We start from the raw sequence: 19,438 nt of genomic DNA, 5'->3' as shown, positions 1-19,438 counted from the left end.
GTACATTTAACTTATCTTCACTTCCTCCAACACAAGACACAGCTCGCTTTCATACTTTCCGAGTCTACCATCAGGTCCAGTCGCGGCTTGGTAATTATAATGATCCTGAAGACTGGGGCTGGAAAAAATGTGGAAAATTATTGATGCCAGTGCAGAACTCTAAACCTCCAGCACCCCCTGAGCTTCTAAAATTGATCTGTTGCAAATGCAAAGGAAACTGTGGAGCGATGTATGGATGTCGAAAAGCAGGGCTCAAATGTTCTGCAGTGTGCTTCCATTGTTCTGGAGAGACTTGCAGCAACTTAATGGAACTCTCAGAATTAATAAATGAAAATGACTTTGATGATGAACTGCCGACATTAACACCCCTTCCTTCTCCAGTTCTCCCACTGGTATTTAATTCAGAAAGCCGATCAGATGCTGAGCCACAGCCTGGTCCATCGAAACGACTGAGGACGGAGTAGTTCTAATTTAGAAAATCACCGTGGATTATGCCTATTGGGAATACCACGTAAAAAAAAAACGCGCCTCTAGACTCTACCTCGTGGGTGGTGGGGAAAAGAGTCAATAATTAATGATTAATAATATTGAAAAATTTGTAATTAAAAAAGTTATAATAAAAAAATAAAAAAACAATAACTGATGACATATTATTAGTATACACGTATAATATAGGTATAGTTAAGAGTACTGAAAAATAGTACTCACTTCGGAGCGCTGTAAAACCTTAGCTATTGACTTAATGAAAAAATGATGCGAATAAAAGTTGTTCCTCAAACAACGATCTACAAAAATGGTCAGATATCATTTTTTCGTAAAATGATAAAAAAAAGTTATATCGAAAAATATAAATTTTTTTCTCGAATTTATGAAGATTTTCGCTTATAACTTTTTTATTTATAGTTCTACGACAAAACATTACTGGATTAAAGTTGTAGAGAATTTAATTTTCAAAACAAAATGTTTATATGTTTTTTTTTATCAAATAAATAGTTTAAGAGATATATCGTAAAAACCATTTCAACCCCTATTTTCAAGATGGCGGCCGTGGGACAAGGGTGACGACCCCAAAAACTTGGTTTTAGCTTTACACTGACCCCTTCCCCTACACATCAAAAAAATAAATTTGCGTCCTCTAAAAAACGCAACCCCAAATGTAACTTTTCAATGGACTATATAGGTTTTTTTTTCCGCAAGACTTAGCTAGCCCTTCACCAGATTTCCTGACGTATGTAGCTACTAGATATTTTTTCGTCATTGTAAATGGCCTATCTTCTGAATCAATTTGAATGGCACCATTCTTTAGGGACTACCTTCGATTCCTGACACCACCGGTGTTGCCGCTGGAAGTAAATGGATGGATTCGGGATTGGACACTTGCCATTGAACACTGTTCTGCCCTGTGCTTGTAGGGGTCGCTGGCGGCTCCTACTCCAGCAGGGACTCGAACACAGGACCTCACAGGAGGCTCCTGGCTGCTGGACGCTACTGCCGCTAACCTTATCTCTGCGTGACTACCAACTACCGGCCGTGCAGCTCGCTAACACACTGTGCAGTCTGCTGAGCCCGCGGCACCAGACTGCTTGTAGCTCTACTCTCGTGCGAGGCACTTGGCGAGAGACACTGCATGGTTACTGCTCTCTGCGGGGAAGTACTTCCAGAGAGGGGAGAGGTCAGCAGAGGTCGCAACCTGGGTGCTGCGTTGACAATTGCGCACACACCGACGTCTTCACAGACCTAATGCGAAATAAATCCTCTAATTCTCTTACATCATCGATGATATGTAAAACAAAAAAATAAAATAGAATGTTCATAGTTGGCAGGGAAAATCCAGAAGCATGACATGGGAGGAGGTTGAGTTCAATAACTAATACTTATATTCGTCTTTTTTTTCCCTCTGAAAGTCTCATTAATGCTGCGTGAGTTTGGATCAGAAGTTCTGGCTTAGTTCTTCAAGCCCCACCTTTGATACGCCTTTAATAGTTAGCGGTGCTTTACTACACTCGCAACGCAGTGCAATAGCTGTGACCACGAGCGTCGGTTGGTACGAATGGGTCAAAGTATCAATTTACCTCCGTAATGATCTGCTCTATTAGTCAGATTCTTATAAGAAAAAACAAGCCCGCAATCCACAGCAAGATTTATAAAATTTGTGTTATAATATTTGTTTCAAAAATGTTTAAACAAAATTAAGTGTACATGAGCCCGTCAAAAAAATGTATTTGTTGTTCTGATATTTGCAAGAGTATTTTAAATACATATAATATACGCAAAAGAAAATTATTCTTTAATTTTGATAATTAAGGACGCACTCCTTTCGTCGCTACTGTCAATACATTAAGAGGCTTTAGTTGGAGAACTTTTTAACTTTCTTGTGCGAAATCGTATAAGAAGTCGATCACCAATTCTTCTGGGTTTTTGCACACAGTGTACATATTTGGCAGTAAGTAGTAAGTCGACTGAGACTTAGTATAAAAATTCTTACTAATATTATAAATGCGAAAGTAACTCTGTCTGTCTGTCGCGCTTTCACGCCAAAACTACTTAACCGATTTGTTATTTAATTACTTCTCAACATTACACAAATACAAGTAAAAGAAGCCATTATTGTATGTAGCCAGCTTTCCTCAGTTCTTTGAGTATGAATGATATTTCTTTGATGCACGAATAGTTTCCTGCACAAAGCGAACCATGTAGAAGTCTTATCCGGTCAACCGATATGTTTGGATCTTTCCATGATGTGTAATCAATATCTTCTACCACCATCTTACTTGCTTGTTTATTATAAATACTTTTAATATCACAATCGTCCCAGTGATCATAATAAGCATTATCAGATTTATTTATTATAACACGACGTTTCCATCGTTTCGGTCTCAGGACATCGCCACATTCTTCGATCTTGTCAGCTCTAGGTGCTTCATCACAGTCTATGCCTTTGTCAACAGCCGCAGAGTCACTGTTACAATCACTGTAGAAGACATCCTCTTCACCCAGATTACCATATGAATTCGCTATCGATGATGTCGAAGTCTCTTCATCGTCTTCATGCTTCCTTTTTAGAAGTCCATTATCATTTTTACAAAGAATGAAGGATCTACTGAATATAGGCTTGAATGTATTCTCACTTTTCACGGTGTTGATACTTCCATTAGTTTCAGTCTTCTCGATGCCATTAGAATTTTTCAATTTATGTTCTTCCTCACGATCGGGTGAGCTAATACCATCACGCTCAGGACAAGGAAAATTATTGACGTAATGCAGATCACTCTTCTTTAGTCTAGTGGATCCATCGATGTCCTCTATGCCGTAAGTATTCTTGACTTTACATGTTCTACCATGTCTTTTTAAGCTGTCAATTCGTGTTAAAAACCTGCTACAACGATTACAGCTTAACATGTTGCGTAGTGGGTTTCTATCACAATCATTCTTCTCATGACAAAATCCGTGCCACAGTATCTACAGCGGCTTCCTTCCGATTCAGCTGCATATAACAAACCATGATCCATGGTAGCTTCTGTGACTAATGTTAGATACAAACTGTCAGTTTTCTACAATTGCAACCATTTCTTAAATAGAATTTTTTAAATATTTCATCAGCGAGAGTTAAGTTATCTAATGCAAAGCAAATTGATGCAAGTAGTTCTGGCCGTCATCAACAGATGTCGCCACGTGTTTCTTGCAGGTAAATAATATCTATTTCATTAATGCGGGATGCGGGATGCTCACTATCGATCGCAAAGGAAGGTTGGCTTCGCTAGACTCCAAGAAGAAGGAAGTTCGTCCTTCCTGTTAGTGCTTCTTAGATTTCTCGGAGATTATTATTCGACTGAGTAATGATTTTTTTTTAAATATCCACCTGATAAAAATATTACAAGTGATGATTAAGTAGCAGAAGTTCACTAATTAAATGTAACTCTGAATAACATGAAATGACTCATTAAGTAAAAAATCCTTCATGCAGAGACCGATTTCTCACAAATAATCAGGAACACTCGGAGAAAACCATCATATATCTAGCCAGAAATAATCAGGAGCACTCGGAGAAAACCATCATATGTCTAGCCAGAAATAATCAGAAGCACTCGGAGAAATCCATAAAAATATTAACAAGAATAATCGGGAGCACACGGAGAAAACCATCAAAATATTAACAAGAATAATTGGGAGCACACCGAGAAAACCATCATAATATTGACAAGGATAATCAGAAGCATTTGGAGAAAACCATCAAATTTTGACAAGGATAATCAGAAGCACACGGAGAAAATCTCCATAATATTGACAAGGATAATCTGGAGCACGCGGAGAAAACCATAATAATATTGACGAGAATAATCAGCACACTGAGAAAACCACCACAAGTTTTCTTTGATATCATATAAATACAGAAAAAAAAATTTTAAAATTAAAAAATTAATAAAAAAATACATAAATAAATTCTGCTAGCTTGTGAACTTCTCATTGTTGAGTAAAGATAAAGTTCTAGTACAAGCCAGAATTTATTTATGAATTTTTTTATTAATTTTTTAATTTAAAATATTTTTTTTCTGTATTTTTATATCAAAGAAAACTTGTGGTGGTTTTCTCCGTGTGCTTCTGATTATTCTTGTCAATATTATTATGGTTTTCTCCGCGTGCTCCAGATTATCCTTGTCAATATTATGGTGATTTTCTCCGTGTGCTTCTGATTATCCTTTTCAAAATTTGATGGTTTTCTCCAAATGCTTCTGAATAACCTTATCAATATTATGATGGGTTTCTCCGTATGCACCCGATTATTCTTGATAAAATTTGATGGTTTTCTCCAAATGCTTCTGATTATCCTTGTCAATATTATGATGGTTTTCTCCGTATGCTCCCAATTATTCTTGTTAATATTTTGATGGTTTTCTCCGTGTGCTCCTGATTATTCTTGTTAATATTTTGATGGATTTCTCCGAGTGCTTCTGATTATTTCTGGCTAGGAATATGATGGTTTTCTCCGAGTGCTCCTGATTATTTCTGGCTAGACATATGATGGTTTTCTCCGAGTGCTCCTAATTATTTCTGGCTAGACATATGATGGTTTTCTCCGAATGTTCCTGATTATTTGTGAGAAATCGGTCTCTGCATGAAGGATTTTTTACTTAATGAGTCATTTCATGTTATTCAGAGTAACATTTAATTAGTGAACTTCTGCTACTTAATCATCACTTGTAATATTTTTATCAGGTGGAAATTTAAAAAAAAAATCATTACTCAGTCGAATAATAATCTCCGAGAAATCTAAGAAGCACTAACAGGAAGGACGAACTTCCTTCTCCTTGGAGTCTAGCGAAGCCAACCTTCCTTTGCGATCGATAGTGAGCATCCCGCATCCCGCATTAATGAAATGGATATTATTTACCTGCAAGAAACACGTGGCGACATCTGTTGATAACGGCCAGAACTACTTGCATCAATTTGCTTTGCATTAGATAACTTAACTCTCGCTGATGAAATATTTAAAAAATTCTATTTAAGAAATGGTTGCAATTGTAGAAAACTGACAGTTTGTATCTAACATTAGTCACAGAAGCTACCATGGATCGTGGTTTGTTATCTGCAGCTTGTAATACCCCAAGTGTCTTAAAGAATAATTAAATAAGTAGTTAAAAAGATTTGGAAACTCTGAATACTGGGGTCCTCAATTGATAGCGATAAAAGTCAACAACAGAGGCGACACTAGGAGTAAACAAAGAAAATTTAGAGACTCCCTACGAACACTTGGGAGAAAAATGATCGTTATTATATATTAAATAAATAAATACAACTGTTACGTCTATAGACTTCCTTATTTTATTAATTATTGTTCTTTCTTTTTTATAGATTAAATTTTCCTTAGTAACGTCTGTTTTTCATTGATAAATGATCTTATTTAAATTCCTCACAATTACTCTTATTATATTAATTGAACTTATTTACTATCGGGCCGGCCCTGAATGCTTAACAAAAATTACAATATTTAAAAACAGGAATGAAATCCACATTGGTAACTTTAAAGGTTGTACATATAGTCCTTGCAAAACATAATATAAATTTCTTCTCCTCGACTTGCTTTTACTGTCCGCTGTCTTAACTGGGTTACACTATTTTTTTTTGAGTTCGTGAATAGAATAATAGAATTATGCGGGTATCACCCGGGGCTGTAGATGGACGGTGATCGAGGTAGTTGGCCTAAAGGTGGTGGGTTCTGCTCAGGAACCGACTCCAGAGGTTCTGGCAGAGGATTTTGGCTGCCCCAAACTTGGAACCCTGTCTGAAACAGAAGTCCAAATTCCAAAGAATCAGACCTGTTTCCAGACAGTATACTTAAATGGCGCAAAAGGCCAATAGAGGGAAATAAAGGGGCGGATGACATCAAGACTTACCAAAACAGGGTGTTGGTCCTGGCGCTCAGGAGAGGGCGTCTCGTCTCCGAAAACCCGAACCACGATTCGCGGTAGCCACGGAAGTCATCATGATTAATTTTAAAAAAATATAAAAAATACTAAGTTTCTCTACTTTCAACTAAACTACTGACTGGTTAATAATAATTTAAATAGGGACTCCATCCCTCTAGTCTGAGAAGACTACATAATATACGATGCGATGTCGATGATTCGCCGAAGATCGCAGTTATTAACGGTACCAGTCAGTCAGGAGGCGCGCACCGAAGTAAGTTCAGAGCGGGATATCACCAGAATATCATAAGCGCGGGGTCTCTAGAGAATGGGAGGGGGGGGGGGGGGTAGGCTCTGAGCCGAAAATTACCGAGTCCACCCGAAGCTGTCCGGCATAAAAAAAATTAGATCTTACTGGAGTGACTGCGCGACTGAGGCGCTATCTTTTGGTGGCGAGAAGAAGTACTAATAAATCGACTAGTGACCGACGAGAGTGTCAAGCTAGGGGGGTAATGGAGTAACCAGTGGTGCCACCTAGCGGCCTGAGACATAAGGGGGAGAGAGGTTGTCGTTACCTCCGCGCGAGCGCTGGTGTCGGCGCTGCCGACGCCCACAAGTGGCGTTAGTGACGACAGCCGTCACTAGATGTCGTTAAGGTGCAGAATCGTAACTGCGGCTGTCAAGCCTGAGATGGCCTTGACTTCGGTTAACATACCCGTGCGGTCGTCGCTCCTGGCTTCTCTTCTGAGAAGAAAGGGTGGGTGAGCAGGAGGGGTATGGCTTCAAAAAACGCATGGTCTGTGGGACGCAAGGCCCACGGGATCCTCCTGTCGTGTCTTGCTGCTAGTGAACCTTATACCGATTCGTGACAGAGTTAGCAGGGCTCAGCACTGCTTCACAAGCTGCTCTCGGCAAAAGAGGTCACGCGAGGAAATAAAGTTACCGTCCCCGACGTGCCTGGAGGCGGGAGAAATATTAACCAGAATGCTAGCCTAGCATGAGGCTAGGAAAGAAAATCAGCTCGCCTCTGAGAACAGAGGATGAGGGCCTGGCCGTAAAGAAAATAAGATGAGTAAGAAAATTAAATTTCCAAAAATATTTAAGATTACAAAATTTTAAATAAAATGTGCCTAAATCCCTAATTTACGGCACAAGCTGAATCGGAAGGAAGCCGCTGTAGATACTGTGGCACGGATTTTGTCATGAGAAGGAATGCTAGACGTCATGAGAAGAATGATTGTGGTAGAAACCCACTACGCAACATGTTAAGCTGTAATCGTTGTAGCAGGTTGTTAACACGAATTGACAGCTTTAAAAGACATGGTAGAACATGTAAAGTCAAGAATACTTACGGCATAGAGGACATCGATGGATCCACTAGACTAAAGAAGAGTGATCTGCATTACGTCAATAATTTTCCTTGTCCTGAGCGTGTTGGTATTAGCTCACCCGATCGTGAGGAAGAACATAAATTGAAAAATTCTAATGGCATCGAGAAGACTGAAACTAATGGAAGTATCAACACCGTGAAAAGTGAGAATACATTCAAGCCTATATTCAGTAGATCCTTCATTCTTTGTAAAAATGATGATGGACTCCTAAAAAGGAAGCATGAAGACGATGAAGAGACTTCGACATCATCGATAGCGAATTCATATGGTAATCTGGGTGAAGAGGATGTCTTCTACAGTGATTGTAACAGTGACTCTGCGGCTGTTGACAAAGGCATAGACTGTGATGAAGCATCTAGAGCTGACAAGATCGAAGAATGTGGCGATGTCCTGAGACCGAAACGATGGAAACGTCGTGTTATAATAAATAAATCTGATAATGCTTATTATTTACACTGGGACGATTGTGATATTAAAAGTATTTATAATAAACAAGCAAGTAAGATGGTGGTAGAAGAGATTGATTACACATCATGGAAAGATCCAAACATATTGGTTGACCGGATAAGACTTCTACATGGTTCGCTTTGTGCAGGAAACTATTCGTGCATCAAAGAAATATCCTTCATACTCAAAGAACTGAGGAAAGCTGGCTACATACAATAATGGCTTCTTTTACTTGTATTTGTGTAATGTTGAGAAGTAATTAAATATTGAAAGTAAAAATTTAATGTTTTTATTTCTTGTATTCTGATTTCCAACTAAGCCTGTGTGTTTCCGCTACTGTATGTGTGTGTGTACGTTATGTTTCCTGTGTGTACGTTCCGTTTCCTGTGTGTACGTTCCGTTTCCTGTGTGTACTGTGTGTACGTTCCGTTTCCTGTGTGTACGTTCCGTTTCCTGTGTGTACTGTGTGTACGTTCCGTTTCCTGTGTGGACTGTGTGTATGTTCCGTTTCCTGTGTGTACTGTGTGTACGTTCCGTTTCCTGTGTGTACTGTGTGTACGTTCCGTTTCCTGAGTGAACTGTGTGTACGTTCCGTTTCCTGTGTGTACTGTGTGTACTTCCGTTTCCTGTGTGTACTGTGTGTACGTTCCATTTCCTGTGTGTACTGTGTGTACGTTACATTTCCTGTGTGTACTGTGTGTACGTTCCGTTTCCTGTGTGTACTGTGTGTATGTTCCATTTCCTGTGTGTACTGTGTGTACGTTCCGTTTCCTGTGTGTACTGTGTGTACGTTCCGTTTCCTGTGTGTACTGTGTAATCATTACATTTATTACGTGTAAATTGCATGTATTGCGCGTACATTGCGTACATTGTGTGTTGGAGCCGAGTAGACTTGTATCCTTGTAGCTTCATAGACATGTAGTTTCGTAGCCATGCGGTCTTTTAGTCATGCAGTCTCGCAGCCATGTATAACTCGGAACCAGCTAGATCCTTTTAGACTCGTAGCCTTGTAGCCTCGTAGTCTCTTAGACTCGTAGCATTGTAGCCCAATATCATTGGAGCTGTTGAAAGAAAAGGCAGTTGGCGCATTTGGAGCAAATGAGAAAATTTTGACGAAGACAGATGCGGCAATTGGAGCCATTTGGAGCTGTTGGAGCTGTTGGAGCTAAGAAGTAGTCGTTGCACGTCTATGCAGGGCTAAATGTTTATAAGATTGCTGGCTTTCTCAAGTGATTCTGTAGTAGGATAGAAATTGTGTAATAAATATGTTTGTAAAAGACTTTGTGGCGTTTCATTTCTCGAACCTTACACTTTTCTGGTACTTTTTTTAAAATTAAAGTTGTTTTTTGTATCGGCCAGGGATCTACCCAAGGATTTTAGTCGATCTAATCAATCGGTATATAGATTACAAATTTATTTAATGAATTGTGAACTTTTTCCCAAATCTCTAGCATTACAATTACGAATTTCCAATATGGTGGTCTTGATGTCTGATAGGATGATGGTAGTAGAGGATTTAAAATCTCTTTAAGAATGTTGAACATAGTTTATTGAAATTGTTATTTTTTTCATAAAATTAAACATTAATGCATCGATCGAGGATCGAACCAAGGACTGGAGCGGATCGAATCGATATGTAAGTTAATGAGTGATTTATTTAATGAATTTTGGAATTTTTCCCGCTTTTCTAGCTACATTATTACATGATTTCAAGATGGCGGCCGAATTTCAAGATGGCGGGGGGCACCTCCATAATAAATGATTACTGCACTGTAGCGAGTTAGGATAAAATTATCCAGATGGAAATGTACTCTATAATACAAGTACACACACACACAATATGGCGTACTCCAGCAGGTGGTAGCTCCTGGTAGCATGTACTGAACATAAAATGTCGGATCCATGATGGTCGATAAGGACAAAGTCAAATTTCAAGGACAAAGTCAAATTTCAAGGTCAAGTTCAAAGTTCAAGGTCAAGGTCAAAGTTCAAGGTCTAGGTAAAATTTCAAGGTCAAGGTCAAAGTTCAAGTTCAAGGTCAAAGGTGTGGTGACCAGATAATTATACTAACATGGTATCAGCACACTCTAGCGGACGAAAACAAGATGGTGATCTCCAGCGGACGAAGACAAGATGGCGGACATGTCATACCAGCTGACGATATATATGCTTTGAAAAAAAAAGTGGTAGGAGTCAGTCTGCCTGCATCCACCATTGAGGAAGGAGCCTGTGCCCATTTTTAGTTTTTTTTTGCACTCACCGGGTTCGAACCGAGGACGGTGATCGATATAATCAATCAGAATTCGAATAAGTTAATTTTTGGATGAATTTTGGAATTTTTTTTCATTAAAATCGGATAATAATTAAAGATTTTCAAGATGGCGTCCAAATTTCAAGATGGCGACTGTAACAAAAATTGCAACGGTGACGTCATCATTCAAAATGGCGGATAACATATCGCCGGAATTTTCTAGAACACAATGACGTCATCAAAAATGGCGGATCCAAGATGGCGGGTCCAAAATCGCCGTCGGGGTCAAGGTCAAGGTCAAAGGTCAAGGTCACAACCATCCAAGATGGCCGCCGTGACGTCACAATCCAAGATGGCGTAAAACACCACAGACACCGCCGCCTGGCGCCTGATCTCGGAGCCCCCAAAGTATTCTACTTATGCTAGTTAATTTAACGCACAATATTTAGTGATTTTAGAAAAACAAAGAATGTCTGAAGTTCATCCGAAAATATTTTATTTTATAGCCTACGATCTGTTTAACTAAGATATGTACTGTAGAGCTGTAACTAATTTTATTACTACTTAAACATTACACAGAACTAAGTGAACTATTGGAATATCAAACCAACGCTCTCTCGATAATGCATAATGATGAATCATAAACTAATGAGAATGTCACTCACTAACATATTAAAGTGTTCGACAGTAATCATATCTAAATATTATGAAAAAATGTTAATACTTATATGTAGGTCTACTTTTCAGATAATTACTTGGTCTTTGTAATTTTTCTCCGACGAATAAAATTCTATTTAACAACGATGTTAAATGTCTTAAAATAATTACACTGTATTGATAAAAATAGTACGAAAATATATTTTATATTGTATTTTTTTTTCAGATGTGGAATTTAACACGTAAATTATCATAATTTAATATGTGCACTCGTTTAAGCCTGAAGAATAATTTGGTGGTATAGCCTGTGTAATATTACGATATTTATTACAGTGTACGGCACGACTCGTGAGCTGACTTACGAGCGAAGAGCTGGTACTTAAACGGTTCGTAGCCGTCCGTAATGCTACAGGTTTCATCGCCGCGAGCCTTGTTCAGTGCATAACCCGGCGACGTAAAAAAGAAGAAGGAAGGAGAGAGCGTCTGCGCTTTCTTGCAGCACCGTCCGGTTGGCGCAGCTGCAGTTTTTGCAGCCGGGCCGTGCCGGGGCAGCGGAGGAGGGGAAGATGTCGGAATTGCAGGTCGCTGCACGCCCGCCGGCTGGGCGTTGATTGGACGTCTCGCGGCCGCGAGTTTCAATTGGCCTGCGGAGGGATGGGATCCCGGCACCTGCTCTCGTGTTTTCATGGGCGGTCGAGTTCGAGAAGCCTAAGATGAACATCAAGTTCTGTCCCTGCCCGAACACGCCCGAATATTCACCTTCGGCCAACCTGGGGATTTGTTTTATTTTTGCGCAGGAAAAATGAATTTAAATATTAAAAGTGGTCGGTTAGGTTAGCTACATTAAAACACTTTAAAACACTATGGACGGTTAGTTAGGTTAGTAAAGCTACATTAAAATAAACAGAGAAATATAAATATATAAATATATATATATATATATATATATATATATAAACCCGAGGTTGGCCGAAGGTGAATATTCGGGCGTGTTCGGGCAGGGACAGAACTTGATGTACATCTTAGGCTTCCCGTCGAGTTCACAGCTGTAAGCGACCCCAAGTGTTCCTTAACGGACTATTAGTCTCCTAGAAGAATGTGATTTGTTCGTTAACTAAAGTTAATTCATACTATAACTATCTTCAATTGTTCATAAGTGTTTTACAAAGTAAATAACTAATTGTTTTTTTTCCTTCAAAACTTAAATCCCAGTTATTATGTCAACCCTAACATGAACTAAGAGCATGTAATATTATATTTTACAGTTTTAAATTAATCGTGTGTGTGTGTGTGTAACCTTTGACACGTGTTACTAAATTTTTTTGTACATATTTTCTAAATCAATGAAAATTTGGATTTACCGAAACCCTGAAAACTCAAGATTTTCATATAATATATTTACTATTTTTATAACCATAATCTTTAGGAATAACGTAGCATGATTAACTAATCGATGTGGTTATTAAATTTTTCTATAAACAGAGCATTTAAAAATGTTCTATTGTTTCATTGTGATATTCGATTTTATTTATTTTACTATTTTTCTTTTAGTTTTAGTTTGAACTTACACAATCAATCAGTCCCCAGCAAGAATTATAGCAACTCACTTGTGTACGCGTTGTTTCGGCCTGAGTGTTCGTCCTAGAAAGATTGGAATCTTTATCCAAAACACTTGAGTTTATCGCACACTTCGCTGTTTTACATTTCTCACGTGTCTTTTGTAAAATATAACCAAAGCACAAACGTTCAATGTGCGTTGGTGGTGTAATGGTGAGCATAGTTGCCTTCCAAGCAGTTGATCCGGATTCGATTCCCGGCCAACGCAATTTTTTTTGCACGCTTACGAACTAATTTAATATTTCATTCTCATAAACTAATTTTAGTAGTGCGGTCACCACAATACTGCTATACGCAAATCAATAATTTCCCATAAAATCAAGTTCAACACAAGTATGACGTCAGAGCGATAAAATTTGCACGCGCGACTGACTTTGCGATTAGAAAGATTTTGTTCTACATCCAGAGCATCGAAAGTGCGATCTTTCTGAAATAAGTGCCAGAAATTTGTTTTCGATTGATAGTTAGGCAGGTGTAATAGTAATACCGTTATTATTTGCAATTTTTAAAAAATTTTGTTTTCTGTATTCTTGTATGAAATGTTTAATATATTTAAGTACAGTGATTTTTCCGAACTAATATTAAATTTGGATACGATAATTTTTTTTCTCAAATAGATCCATCTCAACAATCGTCATAACAACAGTGACTTGCCTATGTGCAGTACCAATGTAATGATTGGCAAGAAACATTTTAGATATATCTAGTTAATTGTTTCCGTTTGTCGCGCCGTTTAAAACCGTAATGTTCGAAATAATGCGCTCCTTTGTTGTCAAATTGCATCCTTCGAGCAGCATCTGTCACGCTATTGTAATCTCAGTGTATAAATATCTGTTAATTACTGCAATTAACCGCCATTAACACTCGTCAATGCTCCTACACGCACTGGCTTAGGTGTAAAATATCTCGGTGTCCTGATTAGTTTGGTGATTTCATTACTAAATTTATATTGTTAATTTCATATTTGTCTAAATAAGTCTCAAACCTTGTCATCGTCACTAAAATGGCCCAAAATTACAAATTTTAAATTGATAGACATTATTTATAAAAGTTAACTCGTTTGTAAAGAAAAAATTTCATCCAGCCAATCATCATAAAAATATTTTTAATAGGTGGTAAAACTGCTTTACAATGTAGATGCGGGTTAGATTCCCAGTTGGGTAAAATCCGGATTTTTCGCAAGTGTAAAATGTGATGATATGGTTGTTCTCGGGGTACTCCTGTTTCCCGAACTCATTCTCTAGTCATTGCTGTAAGGATCCCGATGATGACGAGGTGTAAAACCATATTTAAATAACTCGAATAATGTTATTTTTGTTTCCGTTATGACGCGGCTACAACCCACACGTCTACCGCATTCGGCAAACACACCCGAGCAATGTAATGCACGGAAAATAACATTCTGGATTAGTTTTAGTCTAGTGGACACATTCTAAACGCTAAGATGAAGATTTCAAACATATGTATTCAGTTGGGCTGTTACATGACATTTCACATCTCACTTTGTTTATTTGTCAGAGAAAATTTATAAATTTGTTTTCTAGCTAATTTCATTATGACTGAGACTTTTTTTCTTTTGAGTTTTATGATAATTAATCTGATAATTTTTTTACTGCACTAACATCAAAATTTTGCTATTTTGACAGAATACTGACAAAAAACTCGCAAAACAGGAGGGATAAATTAAAAAAAAAAAAACAAGTTTCAGACAATAAGTGACTAATTAAGTAAAACAAGTGTGTGTACCTACTAACATCGTTAAAATACCAACCGAACCAACTAGACAAGAGGACAACAGGTCGTGCTGTACCACTTAGCAGCGTTAATAAAACATTCAATTACATTGAATTTTTATGTCGGACTAGTTCGGATTATATGTAAATTATTATAAATTTTTTTGTGAGGTATACGTAAGTCAAAACAAACTTTGATTAATTTTCCTTTTCAACCAAATTGTCGTTAATAACCGTTACTATTGTTAAAGAGGGAAATATAGGAACCGAAGGTTGCCATCTTGGTTCCAGCAGATATATGTCATTATAATTTTTAATAGTTTGAGTTACAAATTGATACTGAAGTTAATAGTGACTGACAGCTATAAAGTTTCCCTGTGAAGTCGTTGGCTTTTAGTATTTAGTTAATTCTTTTCCGGGAATGACTACAAATGTCTTTGAAAATTAAGAAGAATGCATACTTTCGCCATAATTGTATGTGGTTTCTTGGCTTGTGGATTTAGCAACGACAAAGGCGAACGTTTCGGTTTAAATTACAGTCACCATCATAAGAGTAACAGTTTCCCACAATTAAAAAAAGCTCTGTCTTTGAAAAAAATTTCATGTGTGATAGATGCCTTATCGAAGGCAAATTTTAAATTAATGTAAATTGTTATAACATAAAGACTGCTGTAATATATATATATTTTCTCCTTAAGTAGCTACCTGTGCTCTTTGATTATATTTATAAATATATGTGTGTATACCTGTGTATGTGTGTCGAGATAATGCGTTGAAATTGCTGAAACCAGGGAATAAGACATACAAAAGTTTGTGAAAGCTGGTTGAGTAAGGTGATGGCTTTGTTGTTTGTTGGTTTACAGAGAACAAAGCAATAAGCCTGACGGATACTTACGACACGTTTACAAAACAAACACATACGGAATGAGTCGAAATTCAACTGCAAATTTTCGGCTGACTGTTCATAGTGATAAACGTATGCATATATATATATATATATATATATATATATATATATATATACTAGCTGCAATACCCGGCGTTGCTCGGGCTGAACACAGGGTGAAGTTAGTAATTGTCTTCTTAATTTGAATGTCAAGTGTGAAAATTAATTTATATCACTTTCAGATCCCGACAAACGTTGTTCTGCCAGTTTATAGTTATTTACCTGGTCTGTATGTAATTTAGACTTTATAATCAATATAGAAAAAAGCTGAAAAATAAGAGATTACTAATATTGAAAAGATTCCATTATCTAGCAAATGCTCGGTCTGCATTGCAATGCCTCATTCAGTTATGTTTTGTAATATGTTTGAAGTAGTTCCATATACCTATACAAATCATTTATCCATCTCTCTATATATATATATTTATCTCTATCTACATCTATATACATATATGTATCTCTCTATCTCTATTTATCTCTTTATATCTACATATATACTTCCCACTATCTCTATATCTTCTATATATCAGTCTCTATATAGCTCTATACATCTATAGGCATATCTCTTTATCTAACCCATTTCATTCTCTATACCTCGCTCTATCTCAACTTATCTCTCCGTCTCTATCTCACTCTATATATATATCACTCTATCTCTGTCTCTCTTTTATATTTAAATAAATTGTGTCATCCGTGCGCACTTATACAACAAAAACAGACGAAGTGCCGCTATATAAAATGAAATAAACACATTTTTTACACGATTGTGCTCCAACTATTGAAAAATAGTTATACCGTCTCAGTAACCTTCATGGGCATGCGCATAACAAATCACCAAAATTTCATCGCAATCGGATGAATGGTATAGGAACGCATACGGCACAAACAAACGAAAATTAAAGACATGACAAACGCATCAAACGATGGTTCGTTTAAAATTCAAGGCAACTCTATCTATTGACGAAGTTAAGAACAAAACTGTTATTAGCGCCTTTATTTTGCTATCCGCTGCGATCTCCACTAAGCAGACTGGTCTCAACAAGGAGAAAAATATTAATTTGCCAGACCTTACTATGTGTATGATCGTGTGTCAGACATAGAGAAATGACACTCACTCACTATTTGTATGTCTATGACCTATGATTTTTTCTGTTATAAAATGAAATGATCACTTTTTCACTCCCTTAGGGATGGAATTTCATATTAGTATGGGGTCTATGTGTTAATCCAGGTTATAAGCTAGCTGTAGGCCAAATTTCATTCAAATCCATTCAGTATTTTTACGCGAAAGAGTAACAAACATCCATCCGTACTTACAAACTTTCGCTTTTATAATATTAGTAGGTGCTGCCCTTAATTATTTAAAATAAATCACTTGAAGACAGTGAAACGTTTAGCGGGGCTTTAAACTTAATTTTTATTATTAAAAATTATCCAGATACCAAAAGTTACAAACGAATAGTAGGTACTTTTATTATTTGCAATTAAAAATTTCGCTTACAGCTATAATGGCGTGTACCAGACTTGAAAGCTCTTTAGACCACAACTCGTGTTGTGTGTATATATATTATATATATGTATATAATATAGGTATATATGTGTGTTAAACTTCTTTTTTTTTTTGTGATTTATCTCCAACCAAAATTATTCTGTTGTATTCTGACTCACCAGTATAAATATACAAGCATCTCCCCCCACCACACACACACACACACACACACACACACACACAAACACACCTGCACACACTCCAAAGCATTTCCAAACGACCTTGAGGCGGCAACGTGTTTTCGAGACGACGATCGTGAACGCCATGAAGCAAACCGGCATTCAAGATCGTGAACACGTGGAGTTTATTATTGTTTGACATCACGGCGATCATGAAAATTCACTCCCCGCGTGTTATGTTTTCACGCGAGTTTCTTCCCCCGGTTCCTACTCTATGCTCTTTAGAGTTCCGGTTTTACGAGCCAAAGCGCAATAAACAAATTTTCGTGAGCATTCGAGCTACAGTAAACACTCGACGGGAAGAAGAAAAAAAGAGGAATCATTGCCACAGCACTTCAAGCCGAAAATAACTGATAGGCCAATTAATTACAGTTTTGAAACAAAAAAAACCTAAATCAAAAAGTTACGTTGAGTTTTAAGTAATATACTTTTTTTTTTAGTTTTAAATCCCCACCCTGCACCAAATTATTAGATACTGTAACTACAATACTTTTTTGTTATGCAATACGAAAAACCCTACTATTAATAACAATAAAAAATCTGAGCGAGTCTTTCAGTACTTTCCAGAGATGTGTAACATCTTACTGTACCTCGGTAACAAGCAAACTCAAGTGTTCTCATGTTGCAAATACTCTTATAATACGATACTCGGGCTTCGGACGCAAAATTTAACGAAGAATAAGAGAACAATTTTTCCTGTTACACATTTCCGTCGCATGCAGTAAATTACTCACAACAAATGCCGTATACCGAGAACTAAGATATTACACCTCTAATATATAAAAACATAGAATATTTTTAGGAAGAAAAAAATGTTTGTGTGACTCATGCGGCAAAAAATTTCAATCGAGTAATTTTGACCAATTATTTTGTAAAAAATTTTACTCTGCTAACTAAGCAAGTTGTTGGTTTAAATGAGCCATTTTGAAAATAAATTGCTAATTTAGCAGTTTTGCAGTCTTTGTGACAAAAAAAATCCACGAAATTTCCGGGTCTCTACCAATGTTTAGGGACTGGAAAAATTCGCGGGTTTTACGACTTCCAGGATATACTCTATAGTTCTATGTATATTATGTTGAATGTAACACAGTCATTGGGTGCTGACTTGTTGGACGTCCCAACAGTCTGTAATTCGATATTACTTGGGTTGACTGTTTGGTATTGGCCCAGAGTCCTCCAGATGAGTTGGGAGCCAATAGCAGATGCAGAATTAAGATAAGTATTTTAATTTTAGCCTATCGCGCAATGAATCCAATTTCATGTAACTTTATATAGCTTCTGTGATTGGCTCACAGTTTATCTGAAGGACCCCGAGCCAATAACGAATCTTCAGTCAAATAATTATCGAATCGCAAGCACTATGGTTGACAGGTCTCACAATTCAGTAGCCAATGAGCAGGTGGCTTTGGCCCGAGTATGTAGGGGATTGTGGAGTCTATCTTAGAGGTCATTGAATCCGCAAAATGTTTGCCCCACCACATACCTGCAAAAAGTAAGTTTTACTACAGGTTCGACAAAATGTAAAAATTATATATTTTCTATTTTTTTTAAACATTTCAATAAAGAACTTTTACTATACTATTTTTTTGTTATTCTAGAACCCTAATTTTTACTTTATAGATATGCTACACACATATTTATGGAAAGTGTTGATAAGTAGTTTAAAATGCAAATTTAGAAACTAAACATTATCATTTATCTTAAACTAACTTAACGTCTTAAATTTTTTGGTGGGACCTGCAATGAATAAAATATACTGTGACTTATGAAATAATATATTTGATTCTAAGTACCAAGTGTGATATCGAGAACGACACTTAAACAACAGCATGCCGAAATCGATAGGCCGAGGGCGGAGTCGATGTTTCTGAAAACAAACTGGTATTCGTTGAGACCGACACATAGAACTCCCGTCGAATCGGGAGAGACTTTGACTTGCTACTTCGAATCCCGGATGTCACACATTATGTAAGCCCCATACACGACGACGAGTTGTTATGTTATTGTTAGATATAAAATTAATTTGTAGGTTAAGATGGTAGAAATGTCGATATAGAAATATTTTAGGTTCTTTGACAGATTCCGGCAATGAGGAAGATTAAATAAAAATATTTACATCCTCTGCACCAGTCAGTCAGACTTAGTCTACCTGATGATGGCAGCTGCAATGACTGCCGAAAAGTTGCAAGACAATGACCTGACACGGCCTACTAAGCCTGACTTAGTCTACCTGATGATGGCAGCTGCAATGACTGCCGAAAAGT

General features: G+C 37.2%; 1 non-coding gene across 1 annotated transcript; it reads left to right on the top strand.

Moving 5' to 3' along the window:
- The first annotated feature begins 12,903 nt into the window (after positions 1-12,903).
- Positions 12,904-12,975, top strand: Trnag-ucc (transfer RNA glycine (anticodon UCC)). The gene has a single exon. It is a non-coding gene; the product is annotated as a tRNA-Gly (tRNA).
- Positions 12,976-19,438: the final 6,463 nt, after the last annotated feature.

Source organism: Bacillus rossius, chromosome 14 (assembly GCF_032445375.1).
Source record: "Bacillus rossius redtenbacheri isolate Brsri chromosome 14, Brsri_v3, whole genome shotgun sequence".
In the NCBI taxonomy this organism is placed as follows: Eukaryota; Metazoa; Arthropoda; class Insecta; order Phasmatodea; family Bacillidae; genus Bacillus; species Bacillus rossius.
This window is presented reverse-complemented; position numbering and strand designations above follow the sequence as displayed.